At 46.3% G+C, this 26898-nt stretch overlaps 1 long non-coding RNA gene across 1 annotated transcript; it reads left to right on the forward strand.

Moving 5' to 3' along the window:
- LOC311581884 lies at positions 1–26680 on the forward strand. Its single transcript, XR_014773916.1, has 3 exons — positions 1–83; positions 24766–24897; positions 26534–26680. It is a non-coding gene; the product is annotated as an uncharacterized lncRNA (long non-coding RNA).
- Positions 26681–26898: the final 218 nt, after the last annotated feature.

A 26898-nucleotide genomic window follows, 5' to 3' on the forward strand; every position in this document is an offset into this window, starting at 1 on the left:
GAGCCATCTCTGCAACCCTTCTGGATTTTTTTTTTTTTAAAAAGCAACAATCAAGCTGAGCCAAGTTGGCAGTTTCCAGTGTTGTGAGTACCACGTTCTATTTCTTGAGTTCCTTGCACCACCCAGGGTACCCTCTTGCATCCTCTTGCCGCTCCAGGGCCGCCAGGGAAACGCTTATGAGCTGCACTGTTAGCTGTGCCAGGGTTATCTGAGTACCATTCAGTGCTCAGGATGGAGCTCCTGGACCAGCCATGGGAGTCTGCTTCAGAATTTGCTTTCCTGGACCATTCTTGGATCCAGTGGTTTCAGTGGAGGTTAGCCTCTGGGGTGGGTAAGAGAAAGTGTTCCTGCATCAACAGCTATTGACAAAGCAGGTAGATGGGGAAGGGGAAAGGACTGGGTGTTGGGAGGAGGCAGCTGCCATCCATAACACACACACACACACACACACACACACACACACACACACACACGAAAGAGAGAGACAGAGACAGAGACAGAGAATTGGGAATGGCACAAGTCTATTAAAGCCTCTAAGCTCATCCCAATAGACCAATAGACCAACAGACCATCTTCATATTTTCAACATGTATGTGATGCATACGTGTGCAGAAGCATGTGTGTGGATGCATGTGCATGTAGAGTTGCAAGGTCAGAAATTTCCTTGACTACCCTTCCACCTTATCCAAGGAGGGAACGCCCAATGGCTAGTTTTAGCCAGCTTGACATAAACCAGAGTCACCTGGGAAGAGGAAACTCCGACTAAGAAACTGCCTCCATCAGATTTGCCTGCAGGGGTGCCAGTAGGGATGTCAGTGTTTTCTCAATTAATGGTTGATATGGGAGGACCAAAACCTCTGTGGGTAGTACCGCTCCTGGGCATGTGGGCCTGAGCTGTGTACAAAGATGGCTGAGCAAGCCAGGCGGATCGATCCAGCGAACACTGTCCCTCTGTGGTTTCTTCCTGAAGCATTTGCCTTGTGTCCCAGCTTTGGTTTCTCTCAGTGAGGAACTGTCAGCTGTCAACTGAAGGAAATCCTTTTCTTGGCCCAAGTTGGTTTGGTTAGTGTTTTATCACAGCATCAAAAAAAGCAAACCAGGACAGAAACTGGTAACGGAATGTGGGATTTCATTGCAGTGGACCTGAACGCGCTGTCTGGGGAGGATTGTGGGAAGGGTTTTGGAGCTTTGAACTGAAAAAGCCTGTGGGTTCTCAGAGTTTAATGAGCTAGAAGGTTGGAAGAGAAGAGTGTTGGGAGAAATGTAGTGATGGGGCCTGGGCTTAATGACGTTTCAGCAGTAAGTTTGAGAGTCCTTCACTGACTGTTGCGGCTGCTAATGTGGTATTTTGTGATCAGAACCTGTGAGTTTGGGTTAGTGGGAGACGGAATAATCAGCTATGGTTAACAAGAGACCAGAACAGCTGAAGCAAAAAAACCTTTGTTTTACTGGGAAAACTGATGCTCATTTGATGGGGGCTGAAAAATCAACTGTGATTAATGAGAGACCAGAATTATCGAGGCAACATCTTGGATGAGTGTTTTCTCAGGGTCAGCACACAGAGCTGCAGTCCAGCCAGGAGGGGCAAGCTGCATCTTTTTTAACTGGAAAGAAAAGTTGGTAATGTAATGAGAGTCTCTCACACAGTACTGACCTTGAAGGAATGAAGGGGTCATAGAAAGCAGTTGAGGTTTGGCGCTGTGAAAATCCAGGAGGGGCTGTTGGCGAAGGTGTAGCCATTGCTGCAATGATGACCTCAGAGTTATGGAGAGAAACTGAGGCCTCCTCAGCCTCGCCATCCACAACATGTACAGCTTGCCCACACGTCTTGGGCTATCTCCACTCCATACTTGTGCCGTCGCTGTCTTTAGCATCCCTCACACCTTATGGTTTCAACTGCTACTGAGACTCCACTGTTACCAGTGGCCTTTCCTGGCCTCTGATGATGCCGAGCCTCAGTTTCTTAATATTTGCATTTTGCGCTATGAATTTTTCTTGCTTTAGCAGATTAGCTAACATTTCATTTTCATTCAGTTATGTGTTTTAATTTTTCTTTGAAGTTTGTTGTTCTTATTATTATTATTAATTAAGTTGTTTATTTACTTTACATCCTTATCAAAACTTCCCCTCCCTTCTCTCCTCCCAGTCCCTCCCTCTCACCTCACTTCCCCTCGTCCCCCGCCCCCCAATCCCTTTCTCCTCAGAAAAGGGGAGCCCTCCCATGGATACCATCCAGCCTTGGCATATCAAGTTGCAGTAGGAGGTGCACATCTTCTCCTGTTGAGGCTAGTTGAGGCAACCCAGTTAGGGGAAAGGGATCTAAAGACAGGGAATGGAGTCAGAAGCCCCTGCTCTTGCTGTTAGGACACCCATGCAGACCCAGCAGCACAAGTGTTGCACATGTGCAGGGGCTTAGGTCAGTCCCACACATGCTCCCTGGTTTGCAGTTTAGCCTCTGTGAGCCCCTATGGTCCCGGGTTAGTTGATTCTGTAGGTTTTCTTACGGTGTCCTTGACCCCTCTGGCTCCTTCAATTTTTTTGTCCCCCTCTTCCACAGGATTCCCCAACTCCACCTAACGTTGGCTGTGGGTCTGTCCATCTGCATCCATCAGCTGCTGGGTGAAGTCTCTCTGAAGACAGTTACACTAGCCTTCTATCTGCAAGTATAGCAGAATATCATTAGTAACTTCTGGGGTGGGCTCTTTCTCATGGTATGCGACTCAAGCTGGGCCAGTCATTGGTTGGTCATTCCTTCAATTTTTGTTCCATCTTTTAGCCCCGTGAAGTTTCTTTTGATTTGTGGACCATTTAGAAGTGTCTTGTTTGGTTTCTAAGTCTAGACACTTCCCCTACCATAGACTATAATTTGACTTCATCGTTGTCAGAGCACATCCTAAAATATGTGTTTAAGCTTCTTGAGGATGGATTAATGGCCTGTCTTGGTGTGTGGTACCTAAGCACTTGAGAAGAAAATAGATTTGCGTTAGGGTGAAAGGCTTTGCAAATGTTTGTTTTGTCTTGTTTGTTGAAGATGCTGAGTTTTCCTATTTCATTGCTAATTTTCTGTCTAGATGTTCTCTCAATTGTTGAGAGGAGGATATTGGTCTATGATATATCTTTGGATGTACTTCTTAGCAGTCTTTACAGCTTTACTGCTTCATGCATGGACATTTAGGATTGCTAAGTGTTTTTTTTTAGAGGAATCACCCTTTTATCAACCCATAATCCACTTCTGTTTCTGGTAATTGGCCTCCACATGAAATCTATTTTATCTGATGTTAATTTAGCCACTCCAGCTCTCCTGTGATGTTTGTACAATGTACTTTCCTATTCTTCTACTTTCAACATGACCATATTATAGTTTGAAGTGATATTATATAACTCAACGCTCTGTACTGAATGTTTGTGTCCTTTCTCAAACCCACATGTGAAAATCTTAACTCGCAATGTTATGGTATTTAGGTGAGTCTCCGGAATTAACTAGGTTCGGATGAGGTCATGAAAGGGAACTCTCGTAATGATGTTGGGAATTGTACTAGTAACCTTTTTTCTTATTGTAACACATGATCTTACAAAACAACTTAAGGAAGAAAGGTCTTATTTCGGAGCATGGCTTTAGAGGGTGCACTCAATCATGGAAACGAAGGTTTGGCAGAGTTCAAGGCAGCTGGAATATGTGGCTAAGGCTTCTTATATCTTGGTGGAAAACTAGACGTGCACCTGAGGTGGGAGGCAGTGTATAACCTTTAACAACTTACCATAGTGGTCTACATTTACTAGCTAGCATCCATGTCTCAAAGACTCCACAACTTTCCAAGACCATGCTTCTGAGAGCAGAGAAAGTGTTCAAACTCATGAGCCTGTGGGGGATATTTCTCTTTCTACTGGATAGTTGACACAAGTTGATACCAAGCTAAAGGCATCTGAGAGGAGGAAAATACCTCTGCACTCTGGAGGCAGAGGCAGGCAGATCGCTGTGAGTTCAAGGCCAGCCTGGTCTACAAAGCGAGTGCAGGACAGCCAACGCTACACAGAGAAATGCCCTGTCTCAAAACAAACAAACAAACAAACAAACAAAAAAGAACAACCCTCTGTTAGATCTGTCTGCAAGCAGTACTGTAGGACATTTTTCTTAATTAGTGATTGATGAGGGAAGGCCCAGACCATTGTGGGTGGGGCCATCCCTGGGCTCTCGGTCCTGGCTTCTGTAAGAAAGCAGGCCCAGCAAGCAATAAGAAGCAAACCAGCAAGCCCCACCCCTCCATGGCCTCTGTATCAGCTCCTGACTCCAAGTTCCTGCCCTGTTTGAGTTCCTGTTGTGGTTTCCTTCAACGATGAACTGTGGCTTTCCCTTGTTCCTGGGGTTGTTGGCCCATGAACATGAAGGAAATGACCTTCCAGGACCAGCTTCAGGGAGGCAAATCAAGTTTTTTTAGGGTGAAAGAGAGTTATATAGAACTTTGGGGAAGGGGTAGGGCTATCCCAGGGTGGGCAAAGCTCATTGACTGAAGGACTAAGGTACTGAGACGCCTCATTTGCATGGGGAGGCATTCCCAGAATCCCAGGTGCTTGCTGAAATGGTTCTTATCAGGAGAAAAGGAGTTGGGCCTGTAATTTCCCTAAGGACTCCATGGCAGTCTTCAGGTAGAGGGTGTGGGGATCCAGGCTCCCCGAGGCAGAGAAGAGAAAGCCTTACCAACGGAGGGAGCCCATTTTGTACCCAGCTCAGACCTTTCTGGGAATGGTGGACCGTGCCCTTTAGCAGCAAGGTTTCCTGACACAGCAGAAGTGTAAACCAAATAATCCCTTTCCTCCCCAACTTGCTTTTTGGTCATGGTGTTTTGTTGCAGAAACAGAAACCGTAAGTCACACTTGTAAACACCCCTGGCCATATCAGGACACAAAATGCATTTAACCCAATTTCAGGATTTGCCCAAGTCTTAATGGTCGTGACACATCATGGTCGAGTCATCTAAACTGCAACAGCCTTGATTACTTCTCCCTCAGTATACATGTTTTCCCGGGCCATCTCCACTAGGTGGCTGCAACTTTGGTTGGCAGACAGGAAGGGTTTCCACTTTAACTTAAACCTCGCCCTCATAGCTTTATACATTGTCTTATGGAGCCATCTTCTCAGAGAGCCTGATCCTGGTACGTAGTGCCCGGCCTTCCAGGCCTTTCTCTGCAGTTTTGTGGCAAACCTTTATGACCCCCATCACTGTTGCATTTTGCATGCCTGAAAAAAACAGCAGCATACAAACCATGCCAAGTCCTGCTGCTGGCCTCAGATGTAGCTGAACTCTGAAAGGTCATGTTCCCTGAGTCTCTGAAAGGCTGAATCGGGGAAAGCACTTCCCTAGGCAGCCCTGTTCCTGCAGCGCGGCTGTGCTGACCATCTCTCTCTTCAAATGAAAGTCACTCGAGTGGGTTTTGGTTTTACACTTAGAGCCTTTGAAGGGAGCCTGGCCAGCTTGAGCATGGCTCTGGGAGGCCTTACCCTTCTGCCCGATTCGCCCCGATTTACTAAAAACTGTTAGGTTACATTCCTGAAGTTAGTCCTCAAGGTCTAGTCCCTTAGCCGGCCAATAATCCTCCTCCTGAGGCTGACTGCCAAGGTCCAGCTTTCAAAGTCTAGCAATCAAAAGCCCCCTTCAGCTCACCTAATTAACATGCCCAGTGGAATTAAACACCTCCTCCTAACACAGGCTTTCCTCCTTTTCCTTTATAAACTGCCGGTTTCCTGTGGACCACATCGGTCTCCTCTCTAACCAGAGGCCATCCTTTGTCATCCCCAGTGCCCAGGACAGGTACCCCTTACCTCTCTCCCTTGTCCATTTCCTCCCCTTTGTCCCCTCCCCTTCTACCTCTTCCTCTGTTGCCTGTCTTTGTGTCTTATCCCTGCCCTCTGTCCCTTTGGGGTAATAAATCTCCTTTGCACCGAGTGCTCTGTCATCTTTGGGGGTCCTGATCCAATACTTTTCCTTTTGGGTGGGGTCTTGCCTTGAAGGTATCTTCTTACTCCCAAAGTTTGCTGTTTCTTTCTTTTCTTTTTTTAAGATGTTAATCTCCTTAACAATTACAGCTGCTTTATCTACTTCCAACCTCCTCGTTGCCCTTGCCTTGCCAAACTTCACGTTTTTCACATCTTTATGTTCTACTGTTTGCTTTGAATCCTCACTGTAAATCTGGCTGAAGGCAGCCATAGCAACCACACCATCTCTAAGCCAGGAAGAGGGCCCTCACCAAAGCCCAATGATGCTGGCGTCCTGATTTTACACATCTTGCCTCCAGAACTGTTGCTCAGGCAACTCTGTCTACAGGGTTTTGTGTTAATAGTATGATGGGTTGTGAGTTTTAAGCTATTTCTTCCAAGATCTGTCTTCTATTTTGTATTAAACTGTCCACAATGTATGAGTCCTGGTTGGAATAAAATGCTTTTAAATGCAGAAAATAGACCCAGTTCTATAAAGGAATCAATCATGTTAAAGCAAAATTACCAGGATTTTCAAAGCTCATTTTTGGGACATATTAATACAAATGTTTCTTTATTAATATTTGAAATATAATACTCAATAGCAAGCCACTACAGTGCTGAAGTAGAAATTTGTACTGGTGGCGTTCTGAGAATCTGCCACAGCTGCAATTTCCTCTTGAGGAATCTGTGGTTTTTATTAGTGACAAAGCCTTTGATTTATCTAATAACTCTGCATTCATAATGGAAGTAAGTTTGAAATTATAGTGTTAGACAAATCCTTAATAACAGTAAAATATTTTCTGATCCCAGTTGATGTTGTGTTACTTTGCCTGAGAAGAAGAACAAATGTCTACTCACCTGACAGAAACCGCAGGCCAGAGTGATAATTCTACCAGTGTCCTACTTAGTGAATTGGTGAGTTCACTAGGGTTAATTAGAGGATCAGGGATGACCCCAGCCTGGGACAAGGTGTGACAGCTGCATTCCTGGAGAACTTTGCACTACTTGCAGGCAGCCCCACTGGCCTGAGAGTCTCATTTCTCCAGCAGTTGTTGCTGCGTCTAGAGCCTCGGGGAGGGGCCTTACGAGCTTTACACGGTTCAGCTTTTCCAGAGCATGTGAGGCTTGCTTGCTTCTTGAGTCTCATGTGTCTCTTTCCAATCCTGGAAGGAATGTTCAATTAAAGAGAAATTACTACAACACACACAGAACCCTTAATCCTGGTTAAGGCCCTTAGCGGTTAAGGATAAATCTGGACATATTCTTAAGCTTGGGTCCAAAGAGACAAAAGCAAGAGGTTAAAAAAAATTATCAGAAGTCAAAAGCCCATAGTGATCAATAACAAAGATGACCAGGCAAGGTCTAGAATGTGGCCCATCAGAAGGCCACAGGAATACAAACCTCTGTCCAGGCCTTAGGCCTCAGGGATTACGGCTTCCCAGGGGCCAAAGACCCTGCTTGGCCAGGTGGGATGCCTTGGGGAGCCCTAGCCTTTGGTGTTTCCCAGCAAAAGCTTGTACGTAAAGAGCACTCTCTTCACCATGTCCACTTAACAGCGTAAGAAGGAATGGTCACTCAAGCATCCTGGTTGCTTTTTCTGTGGCTGTGCCTGCTGTATAAAAACAATTTCCCCCAGAGAATACCATGTTCTGTACTCCAGAGTTCAGCCCCGACTCCTGAACAACGGTTCCCCAGGCAGCCTCAGATTGGATTGGCAAAGGCGTTGTTTCGATCAAAGGTGTCCCTGCCTCGTGAAGTCCGAGGAGCTAAGTATACAGTAAAGACAGCACCCCGATTTAAAAGTTGTGGACTTGATTCTGTTAGTCTGGGGCGGGGAGCGGGCCTGTGTAGTCCGGAGGGCAGTTACCAGTTTCTTCTTTTGTCTCATTCTTTGCCTTTCTTTCCTTTTCATTAAAGTTATAAATAACTGTCTCACATCTTAATGAAAGGGAGTGGTGTGAAGGACCAGAGGCCTCGGGTAGGAAACCTGCAGTAATAGCGCAGTTGCTAAGGAACAGGGCTGGACAAGTTAATTTTGTTGGCATAACATCTCCTTGTTATTTAATCTCATGGTGTACGCACTTCATCCATCTGTCACCACAGTACTGCAGCCAGGAGGAGCTGCTAATTGCAACACCAAGGTTGCGAACAGACCTGTCCAAACCTTGTGTAGATTTCAACTGTCAGAATGAGGCCTGAGCTTTGATTTTACTTCCAGAGACACAGAGAAGAAAGCTGGTGAGGGGCCATCCCTGTCTCCCTGCCAGACCAAACACTCACATGACCCAGGAGTGGCTCATCCTGGCTGAGCATTAGTCACTTGGGGGTGTTTTTGGAGTGCACCAAACCTTGGCTTTCACTTTCAAGGATACTGGTTTAAATGGTATGAAAATGGGTCCAAGGCATGAGAATTTACTGGCCCTAATGTGCCTGGGCTGAGCACTACTTATCTGTAGGACTTTCTATTGCTGGGTTCCATTCTTAAGGTCTCAGAGCCTCTTGGGATTTGTTGTTAGTCTCTCTACCACATCATCTCATTCCCTCCCTCCCTCCCTCTTTCTCTCTCTCTCTTACACACTTACACACTTACACACTTACACACACACACACACACACACACACACACACATATGCGCACTATAACCACAGAGTTCAGAAGATGTCTCAGTGGATAAGAAGCATGGGGACCCGAGTTTACATTGCCAGCATCCACTTATAAAGGTGGCTACAGTGTCATGTATCTGCAAGCCCTGAGCTATGGAGGAGAAGGCAAGGCTTGCTGGCCAACCACCCAGCTCAGCGGGTGCTAAGTTCAGCAAGATACATGTATCAAAGAGAAAAAGAGCAAAAGATAAAGACGACAGACTTTGATCTCTGGTCTCAACATGCTTGCACACAAGGACACACATTCACATGTTCACATGCACACAAACAAACACATAATAACCACAGTAATGACTAGGCACTGCATGCATGTGTCACCTCTTGGCATCTTTAACACAGTTATGCAAAGAGAGAGTTTTATAAAATCCCACTTGGGGCTGGAGAGATGGCTCAGCAGTTGGGAGCACTGACTGTTCTTCTAGAGGACCCGGGTTCAATTCCCAGCACCTACAGACAGCTCACAACTAGATCTAGACTTGGGTCTGATGCAAGAACCCTACTCTGCATACCAATGGCTTCCAATTCCCACGGGACACTCACAAGACCACAGATGCAACTCATGTCTCCGCTGGAGGACGGAGAGACCTGGAGACGGCAGCTGATTAGCCAGTCAGGGTTAGCGGTGTGGACTTAGTTCCTGACTTAGAGTAGAAAGTTCGCAAGCCTCCGTGTCCTTACTGTGGATTGAACTCAGAGCCTTATACACACTAGGAAAGTACTCTAACACACTGAATTGTACTTCAGCCCTCTAGTCTCCTCTTACCAAGGAGTGAACCTGGCCAAGTGCCTTAGCTTTCCTACCCCACTCCCATATTTAAAAGTGAAGCTAGGACCTTGCTCATGCTGGGCCTGCTCCCTACCTACTGTCTGTATTCTCAGCACAGCCTTAGCTTTTCCCCCCAAAACTTATTAGTCACCTTTCTATGAGGCCGATAGACATACCTGCCAAGGCCCCTTGTCCTGATTAAATGAAATAATACACATAATGTACTTGCGTTAGGTCTGGCAACATCCCCCAGGGAATGGTGGCCTCCATTGTTAACTTCTCAGGGCCTGGAGTGGAGCTGCCTGCCTGCCCACCTGCCTGCCCACCTGCCCGCCTGCCTGCCCACATGCCCGCCTGCTTGCCTGCCCACTTGCCCACCTGCCCACCTGCCTGCCCACTTGCCCACCTGCCTACCTGCCTGCCTGCTTGCCCACCTGCCCGCCTGCCCACCTGCCCGCCTGCCCGCCTGCCCACCCGCCTGCCCACCTGCCCACCTGCCCACCTGCCCACCTGCCCACCTGCCCACCTGCCCACCTGCCCACCTGCCCACCTGCCCACCTGCCCACCTGCCCACTTGCCCACCTGCCCGCCTGCCCGCCTGCCCGCCTGCCCGCCTGCCCGCCTGCCCACCCGCCTGCCCACCTGCCCACCTGCCCACCTGCCCACCTGCCTGCCTGCTGGCCTGCCTGCATATAGTCTTTAGGCCCAGGTCCCAGATGCTGAACAGCTCTCAGGCTGTCTTCAGATTTTGAGTCTGTTGCCAGGACTTGCAGTCTCCAATGCAAGCAGTTGACTCCCAAACACTGGCTTATTCTGCTTTTGGCTTTTAAAATCACACCAAGACAGCAAGGACTTGTCTGCAATGAGGATTTTTGCCCCCCTGGAGGGAGAGAGTCTATCGATGAGGTAGATTTAGCATATGTCTCACTCTCCTTTGCTTCATCTTGTCTTCAAGCCTAGGCTGTTCTCCAGTTCAAGTATATAATTTTTAAGGTGTGTGTGTGTGTGTGTGTGTGTGTGTGTGTGTGTGTGTGTATGCATGTATGGTGTGTGGGCATGTGCATATGTGTGGTTGTTAATGAGTACACATGTATGTGTAGATCAGTGGTTCATGTTTGGCATCTTCCTTGGTAGGCTTCATTTATATACTAAGACATCTCTGTCTCTCCCTCTCTCTCTCTCTCTCTCTCTCTCTCTCTCTCTCTCTCTCTCTCTCTCTCTCTCTCTCTCTCTCTCTCTCTCCCTCTCTCTCTCTCTCTCCCTCAGATCCTTCCCTAACCCTGGTTGCTGGTTGCTGTGAGCTGCCATGCCCACTGGCCTTTCCTGGGTTCTGGGGATCAGATCTCCTCCACTCCCCACTTTTCAGTCCTTATACTTGTGTGGAAGTTGCTTTAAAAACTACTAAAAACTCTAAGGCTGGGGAAATGGGTCAGTGGATTGTTGAGCTCAATAATTCCAGTTGTAAATCATCATGGGATAGATTCAGATCCGATCCCTACGATCCAGGCAGTGAGGCAGCAATTCCCATCTTGGCCTGCAGGTGGAGGAAGAGCAGAACACGGTTCAGAGCCCAGGCAGTTCATAGACTTAATTTCCCTCAACAGTCACAGTCACCTAGAAGCCACCACTGAGTCTGGCACCTTGGTGGCTCTCAGGGTCCATTTGGTAGTTTCTTTACCCGGCAAGAATATGAGCCGTAGAAAACTAGACGGAGATGGTGGGGGCACGGAGGGCTTTTTCCCCTCCAGATATTACAAAACAAAAACTAAACCCTTCTCAAGACTTGAAGGAATCTGGGCAGGATCAGCTTCCAGTTGTGTCCAAGCTGTGTGAGTCTTGATCGCCATCAAGCGACAGACAGAAGTATTTTTCTAGGATGAAACTGCAGCAGGACTCTTTCAGGTATCACACTGCTTGCCCTGTGAGGTGCCATTCTTTCTCCTCAACGGTGGAGAAACTACAAGAAAGTGTGGTGAGTGGGACAGTAGATAGCGCTGGGGAGGAACGACATCCAGGCAGTGGACACAGAAATGGCGCGTTGTCTATCAGGAGGATTCCCAGCCCAGGGAATACAGCAGATGGACGTGGACTTAGTTTCAGAGTGTAACAAGTGTGGAGGCTTGGGAGACGCATCGATGCTCACTTTATAAGCACAAGGACGTGAGTTTGATCCTTTGAACCTGCTTTAAAAAGCTGAGCATGGTGGTGTGCACTTCTCCTCAGAATTGCAAAAATATTAGCAGGTGGATCCATGGCACTTACTGGCTAGTTGGCCTAGACTACCCTAGGCCAGTGAGGGACCAGTATATTTACACGCATGCTTACCTGGTGAATAAATAGGCAATGGTTTCTTCTCCATTCCCTACCTCCTGCTCTGTTTCTTCCCATGAACTTATTCCCAGTACTAAAATTACTTTCTGGCACATCCCCACATATATGCATGCATATGAGTGTCTATACTTATATACAATATAGATTTTTCTTCCTCTCTGCAGGCCTACAAGCTGTTTTCCTGTCTAGGATTTTCTTTGCCCATGCCAAAAAGTCTTTGCTTGGGCAAATATCAGTGAGGCCCCTGAACCTTCCCTGTCGCCTGACTGTGAATCTCCTAGCAAGAATCTAACTGAACCAGCCTAGCCAGAGCCCTCTCTGATCTACCCAGCCTTGGTTTCTGATCCCTGTCTTCCTGCTGCTGTCCTTCAGGGGATGTCTGCATATGTTTGCCTGTCTTCAGTAAGGACCACAGTAGGTTAGGACCTGAGACCCCAACACTGTTCCTCAGGTTTCCTTAGCTCTCCTCTCCTCGGGTTGCTTCTTGACGCTCATCTCTGCTGACCCAACCTGCATGTGCAGCTGAGTCAGGTTCTACACTGAGGTCTCTTTACCCCCTGGGAACTGATGTCTTTCCTGGTGCATCACCCTCTGTATATTGGGCATGGGGCACGGACCAGCAAACTGGCCTGGCAGAACCGCTTCTCTAGAGCCGAGGACACCCCACAACACTCAGGCACTGTGGCTGACTCTGCACTTCTCCCCCCCCCCCCCCACTGATTCATGGCTCTCTGCAAGCCCAAGCCTGTCAACAGAGCCTCTGCTCCATTCTGTCTGGGCTGGGAGGGACCTGACTGAATAGCCCAGAGGGGCTGGCCTGTCCCCTGAGTTGGGCATAAACATGCCCACTGTCATCCCACTCACCATGGGCCACTCTGCTTAGAGATGCCATAGTCTCTTTTGTGTCACACTTGGACAGCTGTTTCATTACATGAGATGCAGCAGGGAATGACATGGGTCATCGCAAAGAAATAATTATGTAAACAGCCACACATGAGATAGTGCCAGACACTATTCCTGGTCCTGGGCATAGAGGCTTGACTTGGAACAAGAAAGCTCCCTGTCTCTCTCTAGAGAGAACATGTCAATGAAGCATTATGTTTTTGGTTGACAGTGAGAATTTTGCACCAATTTCCCTTTTGAAAAGGATTGCTGAGCCATGGGTATAAGGGCATGGAAGAGGGAAAGGGTGGGGGGTCCTCCCTGGGTCCCAACGTAGCATGGAGGTGGCATTGAGGATTTAGACTGTAGTGGGAGCAGAGATGGGTACGGGCTTGGAGCAGATATAGATTAGGAGGAGAAAGAAGACACAGGGAGACACACGTGCTCGGTATGGTGTGTGGCAGCTGCTGGTACCTTTTGGCTGAGAAAGATGAGGGGATGGGAGACTGCGTGGGAAAGCACAGAGATCAGGGATGGAGCATGTGGCCAGAGAAGCCACCTTGAGACTGACTTGGGCAGGAAGCATCCTCCACGCTGGTTGCAGATCCCAGGCTCTGAAGGACCGGAGGCACGGAGAGCACTGGGGAGCAGGAATCGTCCCAATTAGCCCCAAGGAAGCCATCTCGTGAGTACTGCTGAAGTAGGTACCTGGGCCTTTCCCTAGCAAGGCTCATGAGGACCTGTATATGTCTAATTCCTGCCCCTGATATCCGCCCTAGAGCAGGCTCATGACTGTTAGTATTGGCCCCATCTTTACCTCAGAATGGAGTTCGCTGCTCACTCTTTTAGTTGAGCAGATTAAATGTTGGGCCTGGAGGGTCCCCATGACGACTCCCCGACCCCACACTTAGACAACAGATGAGACAGTGGCAGTGTGATTAATAGTACAGTGTGCTGCCAGATGCTCCTGGCCACACCAGTCTCCCACATGTTGTATCCGGGACCTGGAAGACTGATGGAGCCTTCACACAGGTCTTTCGTCATGAGCGTCTAGGCTCTCCTCTATTTCTTGGGTATTCAGACCTCAGTGGGCTGGTGGAGGTGAGGCTCCTAGCAGGAGTTGTGTGAGCTCTTGATGGTTCATCCACAAGAACGTGTTGCCTCACAGAAGCTTCCAGGCTGACTGACTCTGGATGCCTTCCTTTCTTCAGAGAAAGACTGCGTGTGCAGGGCCAGCCACACTTTTTCAACAGTTGAAATAAAGGTGCCACTTCACGCTTCTCCACCAGATGTCAGGCCGAGGCTGCGCAATTGAAGCCAGTTCTGGGCTTTGCCAGGTGGCAGCACTTCAGAGAGAAAGGAGGAGAGAGCCAGAATCTTTGAAGACCTGTCCTTGAGCCCTCATATACGTTTACTTTTTATTACCACAATTAATGGGGAAGAAGATACAAACTCAACTGCACTCAAAGAGAGGGAAACAGACCTGCCTCCTGCGAGTGGATGACACACAACTCATAGCTGTGCTATAAAATGGCCATACTTTTTTCTAACTAAAAAAATTTTAGACAATATCTTATATAGCTGAAGATGCCCTTAAACTCACACAATCCTCTGCTTCAGCCTCCCAGGAATATGTACCACTATGTCCAGCTAACACAGACACAGACACGCATGCGCACACTCATGCACGCACACATGCACATGCCCACACAGTGCATGTCTGTAGTATGCATGCATGTGTGTGCATGTGCACGTAAAGGTCAGAGGTCAACCTTGAGTGTCATTCCCCAGGATGAGAGCAGGATGCTTTTCACCTTGCTTTTTGGGAAAGGGTCTTCATTTGACATGGAACTTGCTGATTAGGCTGGCTGACTAACAGCCCAGGGGTCTTCATGTTTGGACCATCCTAGAGCTGGGATTATAAGTACATTTTGCGGGGGTTGGAGAGATGGCTCAGAGGTTAAGAGCACTGACTGCTCTTCCAGAGGACCTGAGTTCAATTCCCAGCACCCATATGGTGGCTCACGACCATCTATGATGAGATCTGGTGTCCTCTTCTAGTTGTACATGCAGACATGACATTATATACATAATAAATAAATCTTTTTTAAAAAAGTACATTTTGCTTTTTAATGTGGATTCTGGGGGTGGAGTGGAAACCAGACCTTTATGCTTACAAGGCATGTACCTCACCAGTTGAGTCATCTTCTAAGTCCCCTGTACTTATTTCTGATTTTCAGTATCTGTGTTGTCTTTATTCTTCCGTATGCTGTCTGGGGGTTTGCTTATTTTACTGCATTCTTCTCTCATTTTCTGACAGTGTCTCACCTTCATACTGTTGATGCTGTCTTCTAACTTTTCTCAGTTTTTTGGTGTTGCAAAGAACTCTGCCTCATCTGTTGAGATTGAAATATGAAACCACATCTTTCCCCCAGAATATTTCCAGAGATGTTTTATTAACACGATTATCAACACAGGCATAAAGGCACCCATGATCTTCTACCAGTTAATCCAATTACACATTCTGTAGAGCAGATTTATATATTTAAAGTACACTACTGAATGGTTGCATTGGGCATCTTTACAGATATGTGGGCTACCACGTAAGATCAGTTTGTAATTTATATCCAGCATTGGAGGCATAGATTTCACGTCAGCTATGTGACCTGCCAGTTTCCCTGTGATCAGGTACACAGAACTCAGTTTCCACGTAGCTTTCATTTGAGATTAAAATCTCTGTTCAGCCCAATGCTTCTCAATATCATCTTAGGCCCCTCTTTGCGTTTGCACAGTAACAATAGCTCAGGGTTTAGGACCGCTGAGGCCCACCCCTTCTCCAGTCCTGGAGATTGAACTCAGGCCCTCACAGATGTGAGAAAACTATGTTACTACTGTGATACACCTATCTTCACTTCTTATTTGGTGATAAAGTTTCACTAGTTTGCCCAGTATGGCTTTGAATTCCTTCTGCAACCCAGGTAGGCCTTGAACTTGTGAGCCTCTTGTCCTGAAGCCTAGAATTATATGGATAAACTTTTGGTGAAGAAAACACAAGGCAAATAGAAGGCATTTATTCAGCAGCTGTGTGTTCAGCATGAGATAGGATCTAAAGGGAATTAGAGAAGTGGAGACAATGTCCCTGTCTCCAAAACTCACAGTGCTGTCTGCTGCACACGGGGCAGTGTGCAGCCTACTCTCTGTGTATTGTGGTTAACCCTATGACAACTTCTCACAAAAATGCCAAGTAGGGACTTTGCTTGAGAGAAGTGAAAGCACTCGCCTATAGCCACACACCTAGCTAACAAGAACGAACCTTGGCATTTGTCACAGTTAGGTTTTCTCAACTTGACACAGACAGACATCCCTGCAAAGGCGGGGTCTCTGTTGGGAATTTGCTTCCATCTGATTGAGTTGTAGGCACGTCTGTGGAGCATTTTCTAGACTGATGATGGTCGATGTCATCCCTGGGAAGGTGGGTCTGGGATGTTAAGAAAGGCAGCTGAGCAAACCAGAAGAAAAAGCCAATAAACAGTGCTCCTTCACGGCTTATACCTCACTGCTTGCCTCCAGGTACCTGCCTTGAGCTCCTGACATGACTTCTGTCAATAATATCTGTATGTAACCTATAAGCCAAACAAACCCTTCCACTCCTAAGTTGCTTTTGGCTAGTGGTTTTTTTTTCACAGCAACAGAAAGCAAGAACAAAATTCAAACTGAGATTTCTTTAGATAGAACATCCATATTCTTTCCTCTTTCTGGTGTCAGTCTGGAAACTTCTCTTGACCTGGCTAACACTGGACTAACTTTCCTGCCACTGATTTTATGTATGAAGCTCTCACATAGATTTTGTTTGGAGGCTGAGTTTATGGATATGACAACAGAGTTAATAGAAGATGAGGGTTTTAGTTCCAGTTGAGGTAAACATGGACAGCAGGAAGAACTGACAGTAGTTAGAAAAGCAAGAAGAAAAGTAATTCTGGAGCTGGAGCTTTAACTTAGCTGGTAGAGTGCTTGCCTGGCACATAGGAGGCCCTGGGGTTGATACCGAACATGCATAAAGTAGATGTGATAATACACTTGCACATCACAGTACTCAGCAGGTGGATCAGGAGCTCAAGGTCATCTTTGACCATATATCAATTTTAAAGCCAGCTCAGCTACATGAGACCATGTCAAACAAAACAAAACAGAAAACCAAGGGTGTGTGTGTGTGTGTGTGTGTGTGTGTGGTGTGTGTGTGTGGTGTGTGTGTGTGTGTGTGTGTGTGTGTGTGTGTGTGTGTGTGTGTGTGTGTGTGTGTGTGTGTGTGGTGTGTGTGTGAATTTGAAGGCACTGGAGGGACATCAAAGCAACAGAGCAGGAGAAAGGGTTCTTGGAGAAGTCTAAGTGCTTGCAGTTAAATTCCATTCTTATTTACTTGGCTTAACTTCTCTGCTCAGGACTGTTTTTCAATTCGACAGAGCACGGGGCATCTGCTGAGGAGTCTATAGCTTGCTAGGCCAAGGACTGTGAAGTTTAAGTGTGCTGGAAGAGGTCAGAATTCAGGAACGAAGTTCTGGGGAAACTGGCTGCAAAGAGGGAAGGTTTAAAATCCTCATCAAGTCAACTGAGTATATCCTGAGATTTCCACAGAGAGTGAGATAGCAAGGAGCCCATCAGGCAGGTTTTATTAGTTGGGACTCTGTTTCCAGTGTGATTTCAGAAGGATCATTCTCTGGGAAACTCTTTAGTAACTTATGGAGGGAGGAGGTGTTCAGTAAAGACAGCCTCAGGGACCTGAGAGCTGGCTCAGTGGTTAAGAGCACTTGGTACACATCCACATGACTGGAGTTTGGTTCTCAGCACCCGCATCAAGTGGTTCACAATTAAGTGTAACTTCAACCTGGGGGTGGGGTCTGACATTTTCTGGCATCTCTGAGCACCAGCACCTAAGGCACGCGCGCGCGCGCGCGCGTGCGCACACACACACACACACACACACACACACACACACACACACACACACACACCACTCCTTAAAAACAGAGGTAGACTCAGTTAACACATTACCAAGTTTCTCTTAGTTGATATTTATAGAGCCAGCAAACAGCAACGGAAGAATATATGGTCCATTCAACATTCGCCAATAAAGATTAGTTTTGGACTATAAAACAAGTCTCAACACGTTTAAAAATGATTAAAGTCATAGAGTGTATTTTTCTGTCCATAATGGGATGAAATGAAAAATCAATAAAGATAATTTGAAAATTCCTATGTACCTATCAAGTTAAGCATAACATTAGAAAGTAACCCATAGTCAAATAAGAGAGAGCAAAGGAAAGTAGAAAACATTTTGGATGGAATGCTAATGAAAATATATGACACAGCCAATCCAAACTGACAGAAGCATAAATCTGAAAATTATATTTGATAAGAAAATTGAGTGCATAATGATAAATCTTTTCTCAAAGAAAATTCATGACCCTGATGATTTTTGTTATGAAATTTTTATATATTAAAGAAGAATGTTTGTTTTACATAGGCTTTCTAGATAACAGAAAAAGAAGGGATACTTCCCACTTTATTAGGCCACTACACCCCTGATGATAAATGAGAAATGCTTCAAACCAATATTTCTCATGAAGCCAGACTCAAAAGTTTTTAGCAAAACTTCAGAAATGTGAATCCAGTTTTGAATGTAAAACATATCCAGGAGTATAAGATGAATTTAATACCCCAAATAAGTCATTGTAATTCATACCATAATAGAACAAAGCAAAAAGCATTAACCATCCCAACTGATACAGGAGCATTTAACAAAATAACAAAGAAATTCTTATGAAAATATTGTAAGCAAGCCAGAAGTAGAAGAAAATATCTTTATCTCAAAAGATTATTTTACATTGTTCTTGATAAATTTCTGCTTATATGATCATATTTTGATATGTAAAATTATAATCTTATATGATTTACCTTACAAAACTATAACCCATATTGTATTTAATGAAGACATATTGGGTATTTATTAAATTTGGGAATAATTCATCATCACTGCATTTATTTAATGCTGTGCTTGAGGATTCAGACATTGAAATAAAGCAAGAGAAATAATTAAAAGACACAGGACTGGAAGTGATATAGAAAAGCTAATTCTTTGGAGACTTGGAAAAACAAATAATTTCTATGTAATTCCACATTTTTAGTAGAAAATGATAAAATAATTCGAAAATGTCTGCAGCCATATAGAGAGCATCTGACGAGCTATGGTGCTGAAATGGTAGTAAACACACGGAAAATTTTTAGCATCATTATTTACCAAGGAAATGCAAGGACCATTACAGTGGGAAGCTCCAATACATGCAACAAAATGATTGACACTTGAAAAAAAAAAGCGTAAAAATCTGAGTACAAGAACTTGCCATGTGAGCCTGACGACCTGAGTTTGATTTTAGAGGGCACATGTGGTCATACAACCCCATGCAAAGAAACTGCGACAGGCAATGGCGTGTCTAAATGTTACGTACAAAGCACTGAATGCCAGAAACTGATGTGTAGGAGTATATGCTAGCTAGGTTTTCAGCACTGGGGAGTGAACTTAAGGCCCTGCGCATACAAGGTAAGTACTCTACCACTGATTTATATGCCTAGACTGGTTAATCCCATTTCTAAAAAGCTCAACAACAGCCAAAATGTATTAAATCTCTAGGAATCAGATGGGGGTCACCTACTTAGGGTCAGTCAGCAGGGGTCCTGAGTGGGAGGGATGTGACCTACCCTTAGAGGCTGAAAATGCCCTGCATCTTGATTTGTATGGTGGCTATTTGTAATCTATACCCTACGTAAAAGAATAAATCAAGTTGCACATGTAAGATCTGGGGATCTAATTATCCCAATTAGAGTGTTACAGCAACCTATGTAAGGCAGCTTGTCCAGAATGAGTGGTGGACCAAAGCCTGCCAGCACACAACACAGCAAACACACGCCATCACTCACAGTCAACTTGGCCAGTGACATCCAGTCCTGACCAAGACACTCCCAATCCCTCTTCCCAACTCCTATCACAAAATAAAAAAGAGAGGGAAGTAGAGGGGAAAGGAGAAAGAGGTTGTGGGCAGGGTGCTGCGGAGTGGGTTGAATTGACTTACAGGATTCTGGCAAGAATTAGAGCTGCTAAGGAAAGGGGCAGCCAGCCCAGCATCCTGTGGCCACAGCTGTCACAGAGGACGGAAGGATGTTCATAGCACATGGTGGAGGATGCTCGTAGCACGGTGGACCCTAAAGGACTAGACTGGAAAGAAAGGGTAATTTCCCTGCCCCTATGGTGGTGCAGAGGCAGAAGGAAGAAATCTGTGTGGCAGGCCATGCATTCTGCCGTCTTCTAGTTCCATCTCCAGGACACCAAAGGCCGCAAGAATGCTCCGAAGTCCAAGAGCCAGATCTACTTCTCTTTACACTTTTATTCCTTTCACTGTCAGTTCTACTCAAGGAACTGTAGTATACTTTGGGAAACACACGCCATCGGTGCTTTGGGAGGACCTGAAATGCTAGCGAGGGTCACATCCTTCTCTGATCCTTGTATGTCCCCTGAGATGTCCTGGGATATTTGCTTTGTTGCTGTTTTGAGTGAGGGGTCTGAAGATGGAGGAACAGGAAGAGTTGATGAAACATGCTGCTCAGATAGTGCCTTGGACTGGGATGCAATTACAGAATTGGGTAATTAAATGTATTCTCTGAGAGCTCCCATCAGATGTTGGGCAGTATATTAGTAATTAGCGGATCAAGAAACAAAAGGACACAGTGGTACCCAGGAGTACTCTGCCACCTTTAGGTCAGAAGTGTTAGAGAACATCAGGTGATCGTGTAGCCCCTGAGGGACACATGATGCTCCCAGGACCCAATATGAGCATCTGTTGCTGAGGCAGGAGGGAGATGACAAACGCCACCCAGTGACTGTGTTGGTCGATGATGAAACAGCCTGGAGGGCACCAGAAAGATTTGGGGGACACTACAGGGGTCGGGGAGAGTGCATATGTTCAGTTGTAAGCTGACTAAATGTAGCACAACTGTCATGTTAGCCTAAGAGGAGTGCTATTTACTCTGTGATGCACAGCACTTCGGTGTTAAAAGGAGCTCACTTAAATATAATACTCTCCTTTCTCGTGGGAGAACAAAACCCCAGCTGAGCAAAAGGAACCATTTTCCCAAATACCTTTATTACCATCCTTGTGACTAAAGAGTAAGTGTAATGCCGGTGTTCTGACTCTCTGCCGTCTGGCACAGCATGGTAACAGTCGCAATGAGGGAGGCTTTTTGGTGGTGCAGCTGCCCATGAATTGGCCGTGCCCCGCCCTAAGAAATCCCAGTGCCATACTCCTGTAGGAAACACCTCATCTATGCCCCTATAAGGAAACACAATTACATTTATAATTCACCACCAAGCTAGGCTTGGGTAGAATAATTTCATCATCTGTCCTTCATACCCTACCTGGGGGCTGGGAAGGGACACAACATTTGTCTCCATCTTACTAGGAAAAATTTTCCTACAAAAGCTGCCTCTACCACTCGTTGGCTTAGTGAGAACTGAGTCCCCCATGGCCCCGGATGCCACCAGGGTGGCTCTGATCCTTCCCTTCTCCTCTGTTAGGATGAAACCAGTAGCAGTTGGGATCAGCCTCTTGCAGTTCAAGGACCCCGGGTAGTGCGTGGAGCCACAAGGCAGTTTGTGACAGTGTGAGCGGGGAAGAGGTGCAGCCAAGCAGAGTTTCCAGAGCATGGTGGCACCAGGGCGATTGCTTACCTTTGCCTCATCCATGTTCATAAGCAATAAGCAGTGGGGAAACATATTCCAGAGGCTTCTTCTGCATGTCCCCCGCCCCATCTACTTCCCGTTTATAATTACATGTATTAACAAGTTCACGGTGGTGCTATATGAAGAAGCATATTATGTAATCAGATTGTCTTTGATGGTATAGTTAATGCCAAGGTGATGATTATGTGTGAGCATTTAAATATGTGACACTTATTATCAAAAAAATGACTTCAGGACCAGACAGCAGCCCCCCCAGCCCCCCAAACCTCAGTCCTTTCATGTTCTTTGTCTCTCAGCTCTTAGTTATTCTGTAGGAAGGCACGTGTCTAACTCAATCTTTAACGCAAGGACTTGTTGGCATTCTGTGAGCGGGGGACTGCTGGCCACCCTTTGTTCTTCTCTGGAGTCTGGGACAAAAGCTGGCCTGAGTTTTCCCGCAGGGAGGAACCTGCCTCTGTCCGTGGAACTGGGACAGGAAGCAGGAACTCCAGGGAAGACAGACCCAGGTGCAGGGGGGGAGAGCCTGGACCAGAGGAGGCTGGGTGCTGGGGGCCATGCACAAATACCCGCTGCCTGCCACAAACTAGCTGACCTCTCTGCCTTGTGTAGAAATCATTTGCATAAAGAAAGTATGAGCCAAGAGAGGACAGGCTAGCTAAATTATAGTATGGACAATAAACAGGTGCACAGCTCTTAGAAAGATGGATTTGGGTAGATCTCTTAGTGTTTACAGATTCAATGCCAACTGTTAGAAAAAAGTAATTCAAATAGAGTATAATCCTGCCTAAAACATAATTATAACATGGACAAAAATATCTAGAGGAATAGGCACTAAGACACCGCTGGTCTCCCTCCCCCCTCCTCCCCTCCCTCTCTCCTTGCCTCCCTTCCTGCCCCTCCTTTCTCCTTCAAGGTCTTATCTCCCTCCCCTTTCTCTCTCCCTCTCTATTCCCCCTCTCAGGTCTCATGTGCCCCAGGCTGACCACAAACTCACTAAGTAACCTAGGATGGCTTTGAACATCTGATCCTAACGCCACCACCGGGGTCACGTGTGTGCACTGCCATGCTTGGCTTCTGTAGTGCGTGGGGACGAAGAGCCAAGGGGGAGAGGCCAAGAGAAGAGCCTCTAGAGGAAATATTCTGACTTTTAAATCCTTTTAAGGGGCGTCAGAGGATTTAGTTCAGCACAGCCTGTGTGACAAGGAGCACTGGCACTAGGACTACAAACCCAGAGCTATAAAAGCCATAGCTCTCCTTCTGCAGTAGCACTAGGCCTGTACCTTCAGGTTGCCAATCTGGCCTCTTAGAGTAAAAGCGTCTTAAAGTGGCAGGGCCCACGACCTAACTAACATCCTTATAAACAGACTTCCCACCACCTTATCAAAGCCATGGGCATGCTCAGCACCGCCTCCCCAAGAGCTTTCCTCAGCTCCATGCTTAGGAAATGTGTATCAGGCTAGGGATGTAAGGACACCGAACATACATATTTTGAAAAGGGATGCCTGGTGCATAGGAACCCAATGCCTGAGGTCGAGGCATCCTAGGGTGTGCACTTGCATTGCGCAGGTACTTATATCATGAGTGATTCCGACCAGTTATCCGCGTTCCGTGCTAACCTCTGTGCTTTGTGACAGGCGGGGCTTGAATGCGTCTGTTCTTCCTTCATGCATAGATTTTGGGAGGTTCTCTATGGGCGCTGCTAAAGAGGGGCTGGAAAGCATAGGTGTTTGCTTCTAACTCCCTCAGCAATCTCTGCGTATGATAACCTTGCCTTGTTTTTATGCAGTGCCTCACTGTAGAGCTTGTGCTAGCCTCTAGCTGGCAGCAATCTGCCTGCTGTATTCAGCCTTCTGATCGCTAGGCAAGTCTTGATGTTTCCCACTTAGAACCCTGAACTCCAGTGAGCTGTGAGTGAGCACCCTCAGGCTGCGTGCTGTGAGTAGGAAATGCTCTTGAGGTGAACTCGGCCTTTTGCAATGGAGAGCATTTTGCATTCTACTTTAAAAACATAGGTGTTTACTCTAATTTAAATGTCTTTCAGAATGCCATTTTTCCTCAAATATTTCAGTGGAATGGTCTCCAGAACACGTGACACCTGACTCCCTTATCCACGTCTCTGTTCTTCTGTGACTTAACTCAGGGCTAGGCACCCTGGGGGAACAGGCGGGCTGGTACCCTGACTGTTGGCATCCTTCACGGCCTTCCTCACGTGGTTCTACTTCACATTTCCAGCCCCCTGCTCCTCTCCTGCTCTCCGCAAGGTTCCCAGTGAGGCTCTTGGTTGTTCTAGGCTGAGGGTGAGGTGCAGGCTGCCTGCCTCCAATCGCACAGAACGAAACCTCCTGCTAGAGCATGTCTTCCAGGTCAGCTTTCTAAAGACCCTAGCCTCTGCGCTTTCTCATGGCTGCACTTTTCTACAAAGCCTGTGAGGTAGGCACCTCTCTGTCCCTTTTATCCCCAGAGTTTACTCATCACCTTTCTCAGTCTAGGGACCGCTGAAGTGTGCTTGCCTGGGCCTCCCCCAACTCACTTCAGGGCTGCTTAACCTTTCAGGGGCCTATACCCAACGTGACCAGCAGATGGCATAAGGGCTTCTGAATCAGTTTTCCAGAAGGTTTCTAGGATTCTCCGTCCTTTCAGATGCAGCAGAGAACAGATAGGAAGGGACATTCCACCCACACAAGGCCAGTCAGAGGGAGGGTATTCCAGTTTGTCCTGTATGTTGCTGTAAAAAAAATATAGCAGTTATAACCTCTACTGTTGCTTAAGAAACAAAACCCAAAGAGCTCCAAGCATTAGTGGCTAATGGGCTTTCAGGTTGGTTGAGCTGTTTGCTTCCAGGCTGGGTTTAACTTACCCATCTGAGGATGGTGAACCATCCAAATCTGACATCTTCCATCAGTTTGTCCAAGGCTTACTAAAAGGCAATTGACTTTTGTGAGCCATCAAGAGCCCCAACGTGCAAGCACTTTTAATGTTTTGGTGTGATATTTCCTAACACCTCCTTGTCCAAAGCAAGACATGTGGCCACCGTAGACAAGACTTGTAGTCACATGGTGTAGCTATAAAGTGCATATCCAACTGTGAGTGTGAATCTATTTTGAATCTATTACAGTAGAAAAAAACATTTTCCCCTAAATGAAATTGCCCATGGAACTACACTTCCTAAGGCAGAGATTTTCTGAAGAGCGTAGTGGTGGAGTGCCGCTGGCTACCCCAGGCGTCAAGAAAATACCAGGGTTCTGGAAAACAGGGTGTGAAGCTCCAAGCCATGTCAGAACCCTTTACTGTGCAGGTCAGGAGTCTGGAGCTTTGAACATATCAGTTCCTTAAAGCTGCTTTTTGTGTTTTCTCTTACAGTAAATAAAAAAGAATGATGATTAGAATGAGATGAATGAGGCAGCAACTGGCAAAAACAGCTTGTAAACCTTCGTAGGACCTAATGACCTTTCTTCTTCAAGTGGGAGTTGCAAGACTACAAAAAAGCAGAGAGTGAGAATCTATAGTTTAGAAAGAGACTTGGGGGAAATTGCCACCAATGTCACAATATACAGGGCTTATTTTGACATAGGCCCAAATAAACTGTAAAAAAAAATGGGCTTACCAAATGATTAAGGAAATCAGAATACTGATGGAATACTTTATGAAATGAAGAAATTATTTTTAATACTGGGTATATGATGGAATCATTCCTAGAATTGTAACATTATTTTAAAAATGAGTAGATGATATCATGATTTCTTAAAGAACCTTATTTTATAGAAGCAATGCAGAAACATTTCTCAGAAGATGATTATACCATCTAAGATTTTCCTCCAAGTAAGTCTAGACAACAGGAGGGGTGGATAGTGGTGGCTGCCGTACTTGCTGTTTCCCACACTGTCTGGAGTCACGGTGCACCCGTATGCTTAGTTCAGTGTGCCTCATCACAATGTTGCCCACCTACAGCCAGAGTGAGGTGAGGCTCACATCCAGGATCGGCAGGCCCAAACTCCATGTTTTGCCCAAGGAGTGGAACAGTAAGCCAAAAAATTTGCCTTCAGTATTTCCTCTACGAGCAGCTCATTTTCTAGAAGCTTCTAGTAGATTATGAAAATTAACTCAGAAAGGGAGGTGGTACCACACCAGCATCATCTTTAAAAGTCTTTCTATGGGTGTGTCCATACTGACCCACTACTTGGTAGCTTCTGTGTGCGGTCTGACATTCATCCCTAGGGGATCCACCGCCAGTTTTGTTTCTGGCCGAGTGTCTGTGTAATTCAGTTGGCTTTTGATCCAAATTTACCTAAGGGAAGGATTATTGAAAATGTCTATTAAGCAACAGCATGCTTTACCAGGGTTCTTGGGACTGCACTCAATGGGAAGATACACAAAGATCATAATTACAGCTGTGATCACTGTCATCTGTACCATATCCAGCCAACACCCCTACTTCCTGCATTGCTACATCACCACCACCAGCACCACCACTACCACATCTGCCACCAACATCACCTGCCACTATGGTAACCACCGTCACCACCTCTATTATCAGCACCACTACCCTCACCCCCACTACTACCACCTTCACTGTTTCAACCACACCACCATCACCATGAACTGACTTGCCACTGCTCCTCACCATCATCACCACTGTGTATCTAGATAGCCTTGTAGATTATAGAATAACTTCCATTCCACCTTCTACCTTTTTTACCTTTGCTTTCATTTAATTTGTCAGTAACCATGGAGCTGGGAGACAGTCTGGCTGGAGACCTGGGTAGCCATGGTTTCCGTCAACATGCTATGTTGATCCCTTTTGTGTCTTCTGGGTTATTTCTCCCGCTCCCCAGAAGACCAGAAGTGAGGGGAGACCCATTGTTTATCATAAGAGAGGCTGCATCCTGCCTCCCCGTGCATGGGAAAGCCCATGCGGATTGTAACAGGTGACTTGAGTTTGAAAATGAGCAGCTTGGTTCCTCATGGGCACTACCCATGTGACTGGCATTTGTAGGACCTTTTAACTTTTGCTCATTGGTTCTCTATTTGATATTTGGGGTACTATGATGGGGCTACACAAAGATTTCAACCTCATGCTCTTAATGAAGGCAAAGGACACTGAATGAGTCACTCATTATACCTTCTCTAGGGCTTCCAGAAGGATCCCACTGCAAGACAAGTTCCATCTGAATATTAACAGGAAATGAATCCTAGGCACTTTGTTGCCAAAAGACCCAAGATCTTTCCAGCAAGGACAGAACTCACTGGCAGGCCTCTGAACACCGATCAGCAGGGAAGCACCGAAGTCCTTCCATGGAGGACATCTTTCTGTGGGGGCGACTCGTAGAAAGGAGAATTTTTTTTCCCCACACACCATCTGCTGGAGTGGGTGGATCCAGGCCTGTTTTTATCTACTATCATGCATGTATGTATGCAAACACAGCTGACATGAGCAGTGTTGCTGTATGCCTGTGCTGTAGTAGTTCAAGGAAGAAGGAAGAAACATGTACATCT

Source organism: Acomys minous, assembly GCF_964271855.1.
Source record: "Acomys minous genome assembly, chromosome: 2".
Taxonomy (NCBI): domain Eukaryota; kingdom Metazoa; phylum Chordata; class Mammalia; order Rodentia; family Muridae; genus Acomys; species Acomys minous.